Here is a 6,000-nt window from a genome sequence, read left to right as displayed (position 1 = left end):
TTTTTTACTCCTTTTGTGGACTTTATCTGTCTCCCCTCTAAATAGAACATGTTTCAGCACAGTTGAAGCTTAGAATTTTTCTTGCTTTGGAAACTGATGTTTTGTAATACTTCCTCTCCTAAATGATAGTGAATAGTCTTTTCATAGAAACTGAGAGGAAAAACGATCCATTCAAGTGAAATGTTACATTTTTGTTAGTTCAGCATCTTAAGATATATTTCAGTGCAGCTGGAAAATTTTTGACTGGCTTTAATTTTTTATCAGTGCAAATCAGATCATAGGTTCTTTTTAAGTAGGTTTAATGCATATCCTTCATGTTCCTGCCGATATCTAAGGTTTTCATTTTTTGAGCCTCTATTTGAACAGGATGCATTATGAAAATGGAACAGGGTACCAGCTTTGATAACATGTCTGCATAGTGTTATGTTTAAAAAGAGAAAACAGTATTCTGAGTGAATGTGAACCTATCTGGAGATGTACAAACAGCTGTTTGTACTGGGGAAACTATGACTTTTGCTAATCGGACAGTGCTTGTCACGACCAACGTGTCTTTTATCTGGTGTAAGCCCCTACAGCTTCTGACAGTGTGTAACTAGCAGTTAGAAAGAAGCAGAAGAGGGAGCTCTCACTGCACCGTTAGAGGAGGGGAGCCGGGGGCACTGCAGTAGATCCTGTTGAAGCACTACTCTGCTTTAGTTTTAGATTAGGAAGGGAAATTTGTTTCCAGTCCTTCCCTGTTACTGCTTAAAGGCACTAATGACCTCGCTTTGAACTGGTGTCTTAGAGGGCAAAAGGCTCTGTACCTCATTACCAATCCCCAGAACCAGGCAGTTAGTTGCTCCTAACGCAGATGGAAAACAAATCCTGACCTGAAGTGACCAGCCTGAGGTTTCGGTTACGGTGATGATAGATGGCAATTTAAAGGTTTTGCTTCCTCCCCACTCATCCCATACCCGCTGCACGTGTTCTTCCTTCAGCCATGTAAATCCAACTAAATCTTCTGAAAGGAAAGTCTGAACTGGTAGATTCTGAGCCGCGTAGAGCTATAATAGAAGAGAACAAGGTAGACAGTCATGTTTCTAGCCTTTCATCCCCTAATTACACAATGCGCAGAAACATCCGGGGTGGTTAACCAGCCAAAATCAAAGGAAGGTTTCAAGCAGGGTATTTTTCCTCCTCTTGATACAGCCACTGCYGAACGTCTATAGCTGCTGTTGCATCAGGCACTTACTGATACATTCTTCCCGGCATTTACTGCTATATTATACCTTCAGTTTTGTTACAAGACTCTTTCTTACTGACCTCGGTGGGCTTTGTATCAGGGAAGACATCAACTGCTGTTTTCTACCCTTTGGCCTGAATTCTGTTGTACTTAAATTTATACCCACTCTTAACTGCTAAAGAGCCTGTAGCGTAACTGAGAAGCAGATTTTGCTTTCACTGCTGAATTCTTACTGAAGTCTTTGGATTTCGTAGTGGGCATTTGTTGTTTTTTCAGCATTCTCATTGACTTCAGTAGGAGTTGTGCATGAATAATGAGTGCAGAACATGGCTGTGGTGCCTACTGAGGACTACCATCTGGGTCTGGTTAGTTGGCTAAGAAAACCCCACTGACTATTAATTAATAAAGATATACCTGTCTTTGCTATTAGTTTTTTCAAGACCTCTCCTGTTCCTTATATAACTCTTATTGCATGTTCTTCAAATGCTGCCTAGTGACCTAAGAGCAAAGATTCTTTAAAACAATGCTTAAAACAGTGTAATACCTTTGCTTTTTATTTCTCTAAGTACTGTAAAAATCATAGCAAAAATTCTGGTCATACTAGAAACGCAGAGAGATTTATTTTCTAGCACTCAGAGTAGAGGTCACAGTGTGTGGGAAGATACCATTCACTGGCCCGTTGGTCTCCTGTCCAGCTTGTGTGCATTACTTAGTAAAAGTGAGGTCAATTTTTTTCACATATGAGGGGGATGAGACTTTCAGAAGGAGCTACCAATCTAGAACTGGGTTTTTATTTTATTTTTCTTTGAGCAACCCAGTTTGTAATAATTTAGCAGAGACTGATTTTCAGATTTTGAACTGTCATTGCTTTCTGTAAATTGCATTTACTCATGGAATGTCGTGTTCCCCCCCCCCCAAAAAAAATCAGTTAATCTGACTAATATTTTAGCAGCATACTGTCTTCTTTCCTTCATGTGCTTTGCTGAGTTGGGGCCGGCATGAGAAAGTAGCCATGCACTAAGAATGTTTTCAAGGGCCTCTGATTCACAAGCTCTGGTGATTTACGCTGAGGTTATTTATCTCCTGCTTTATCTGCTGCATCTCTCTGCTGAAGACTGATGTGCTAAAAGCAGAGAGAGGCAGCGGCATGGGCAGTGTTATCTGCTGCTCAGCACCACAAGTTACACCTGGCAGAATGAAGTTTATCTGCAACCGTGGCTATGAACTGAGAGGCGGAGTAGCAGGCATGCGGTTAATGCTGCCACTCCTTCTTCAGCCTCAGAAGTCTTGAAGGGACGCAAGGAAGCTTAGACACGTTAGGGGTATAAATGCTCTGTATCACCTTGGAAGGGGGATCATCAGAGTACCTCAGACAAATTCTTGGGCACACTGGAAACTTTCTCATTTTTCTCAAGTTTAAAACAAGAAGAAAAATCATCTCTTGATACTAACAAAATCCTCTGCTACATTGTTTTTGGTCTTTGTTGTTGTGTTTGGTTGGTGGCTGTGTTGTCCCCTCAAGGTCTTACTTAATGCACTGTGMACTGGACTGACTGCCTCGGTAAACGGAGGGTTTGCCTTACTCTCATCAGCTTCCAACCAATATAGTGACCTTTATTGAAGCTATGATTACATTGGTATAAGTCATCAATTGGTATAGGTTGTCAAACCTCACAATATTTGATCTGTCCTCAACCTGCGGGGAGGGCTCTGAATATACTGTTTTTTTTCCCCAAACCCTTTGCAACTGTAGTTCAGGTTACATCTGTAGGGATCACTTTAAGATTACACTAATAAAGGCGGTAGGTTAATATCCATTTTGTCCTTGGCTTTACTGTAGACAAAGGCAACAAGGGGCCTAATTAGTGTTTGGGTTTGGTTATGGAGATTGCTCCAAGAGCAACTGGACTGATACCACCAAACTCATTAAACTTAGGTCCTCGAACAACATATTTTTGTTTTTATTTTAAAGAGGAAAGAAATCTAGCAAGAGGGAAGTCCAGGGAGTGAAAAGTACAGTCCTCATAAGAGTAATTAGAGTAAGTCRTTATTTTTTAGAAACCTCAAATGGCCACATTTATTCTAAAGAGATGCCAAGGGTATGGCTAAATGTAGCTACAACATCTGCCTTTGGGAAGGGAGTAGGAGAAAGCGTTGTTTGTTATCCATGTTTGCTTACATTTTCTGGCTTAGGTGATATGTGATCTTATTAAGCTCAGTATAGCTAATCCTCTTTTGTGACACTAATAATTTCGTGCTGTTATCTTTATTTGTCTGCTAATTTCCCTGATGGTATTCTTCCACTATTGTAATGCTAGCGAATAGATTGAAATATCCCTCGAGTATACTGTAGGAAAAATCCTGCCTGGTCTGTGTCCATGTCCTTGGAAGGAAAGGAAGTCACTGGTAGGGCTGAGGAAAAGAGTCTCTCCTAATGTAAAAGCTTTTGTAGTTCATGGTGTATCTTAGCAGTTACAGTATCTCCTGTATTTTCTTTTATGAAAGCCATCTTGAACTCTCATGCTGAAGCTAAGTCCTGTTGGCTCAGTGAATATTAATAATAAAACAAGTTGCTTTGTGGCCAAAGTAGTTGCACCTAGAATGGCTAACGCAGAAAAGGAGATACTGGAACAGAGAATTAAGGTGATCTGCCAAAGTTCTGCAATGTGTTCCTGGTCCTTCGACTGCAATTCAAGTGACCTATGTGCTAGGTTGTGTCACCTTCTTCGTATCATCTCTGCCCTTTCAAAATGTAAATAAACCCTCCAGGCTGGTGTATAACCTCTAGCCCTTGTTTTAGCCCGTAGTTACTTGCGGATAAACCTTTTATCTCTATAGCATATTGTGATAAACAAGATGTCTTTTTAATAATAGTAGACCTTTATCATATTTGCATTGGTAATAAGCAGCTCTTATTTAATGCTTTTTGTCAGTCTGAAGATGTGTAATTGGGGAACGTGCCCAGGTACAAGTGCTGTACAGTTGCTGTGAAATGTGGCAAGGGTTTATAGATTACATTTCTTTTTACATGTCCTTTAAGCATTCTATAGGAAGGATACAAGATAGATTAAATTCTGTGGTATGAATCTATGAATTACTTTATAAAATGAGTGTGTAGGTGAAGTTTTTTATTAAATTCTGTGACCTCACCACTATTTATTATGTTCTTATACTTAGTACGCCTGTATCTAAGATCAGAGCCTAGCTGTGCCCAGTATGTTACAATTACCTTTTCAGATCTTTGAGGAGCTCTGAATTTAATCATGTCGAACAAGTGAGAGAAAGGAATATGTACCCGCCTTGTTTCTCCTCAGGAGGAGAAAGACTGAGTGGTTAGTTTGAAATTATACAGTGAATGTGCYGCTGAACCTAGACATTCTGAATTTCAGCTCAGTGCTTTAACCTTTGGGCTGTACCCACAGAAACTCTTGGCCAATGCACAGAGAAGTAACTGAAGTGACTTTTGTATCAGCTAGTCCAGTTCTTTTAATCCGTGTTGGTTGTTTTTCAAACCAAGGAAACAAAAATCTTCAGAACTCACTCTTTCTTAAGCACTCTGTCCTTGTGAATAATTTATTTTTCCCAAGGGGTGAAGCATGAAATAGATCCCCTAGGCCTGAAGGATTTAGGCAAGGTGGACAAGGCTAAGTGCTCCTGGAGATGAAACAGAGTGTTTGAGGCTTACCTGACTATAAGGGCACTGGGAAATTATTTGTTGTATTATTTATGAGAAATACATTTTCTTTTTCATGGCAAACAAAAATTGTATTTCTTATACCTGTAACTTTTAAAACTCAATCTTTTCTTCTTAAAATAAAGGTTTATTTAAAATATTTAGAAGTTTGCTTCCGCATCCATCCAGAAAGAGCTATTATCTGAAAGATTTAAAAATATATAAAATATTTGTCCTTCCCTTTGGCTGCTTATTATGGATTGGCTGCTTCTGTTGCTTTCCTTGTAAGAGTTACTTTTTTCAAACCAGAAGCTTTTGGCTAGACAAAATCAGGAATATTGCAGCAAGGAGGGAAAAAAAATGTCTTGAAGCAGATGAAATTGTTTATTCAGTAAAAGCTGATTATTTGAAATTTAGCTTTCCCTCTAAATTCTAGAGAGGAATGACACAGTAGCAGAAAGTTTTTCAAGTAGTATTTGGTAAAAGCTGCTTCTTATTTTTCTTGGTGCCAGCAATGGAAAGAGAGAGCTACCGTTGTACCTTTTAGACTCAGTTGTTGGCTTTGCTGTAGACACCCTGTGGGAGATTTGATTTTCCTCCATTTTCTTCTGCATTTCAAATAGAGCAAGGTCTCATTCTTTTTTCTTATGGTAGCATGAGCCTTGTACCTCATATCCTTGTCTATGTCTGGAGTTCCTTGATGTACACGTTGCAAATGATAGAGTTGCAAAACATTTTGTTTAAAATATGATACTCTTTCATTAAAGCCATATGTTCTGTCTTTTGTCTTCTGTTTAGAGACTTTATTAAAAACAAAGCCTTTTTTGCCTCAAATTCTTCCACTGATCAAAAATTGGTGGAAAAAATAGGTTAATGACAAGTCCACATGTTTTCGAATGAGAGGGGAAATACAAATGAGAAGTAAACACAGTTTCGTTTTTCCTCCTTCRGTGTTCTTTGATCATTTCATCTTGGTTCAAATCATTCTGTGCCTTTCTTTTTTATTAATTTAATAAAGAAGGTAGTAGTTCCGTTGTCAGAAGGTTTGTCTTTTTTCACTTACTGGGGGACTGTGCAATACCCAGCACAGTGGTAGCAATGTGCC

Source organism: Rhea americana, unplaced genomic scaffold, assembly GCF_003343005.1.
Source record: "Rhea americana isolate MKP2758 unplaced genomic scaffold, rheAme1 scaffold_171, whole genome shotgun sequence".
NCBI classification, from domain to species: domain Eukaryota; kingdom Metazoa; phylum Chordata; class Aves; order Rheiformes; family Rheidae; genus Rhea; species Rhea americana.
The sequence above is the reverse complement of the archived record's forward strand: the minus strand, read 5'-3'. Positions refer to the sequence as shown.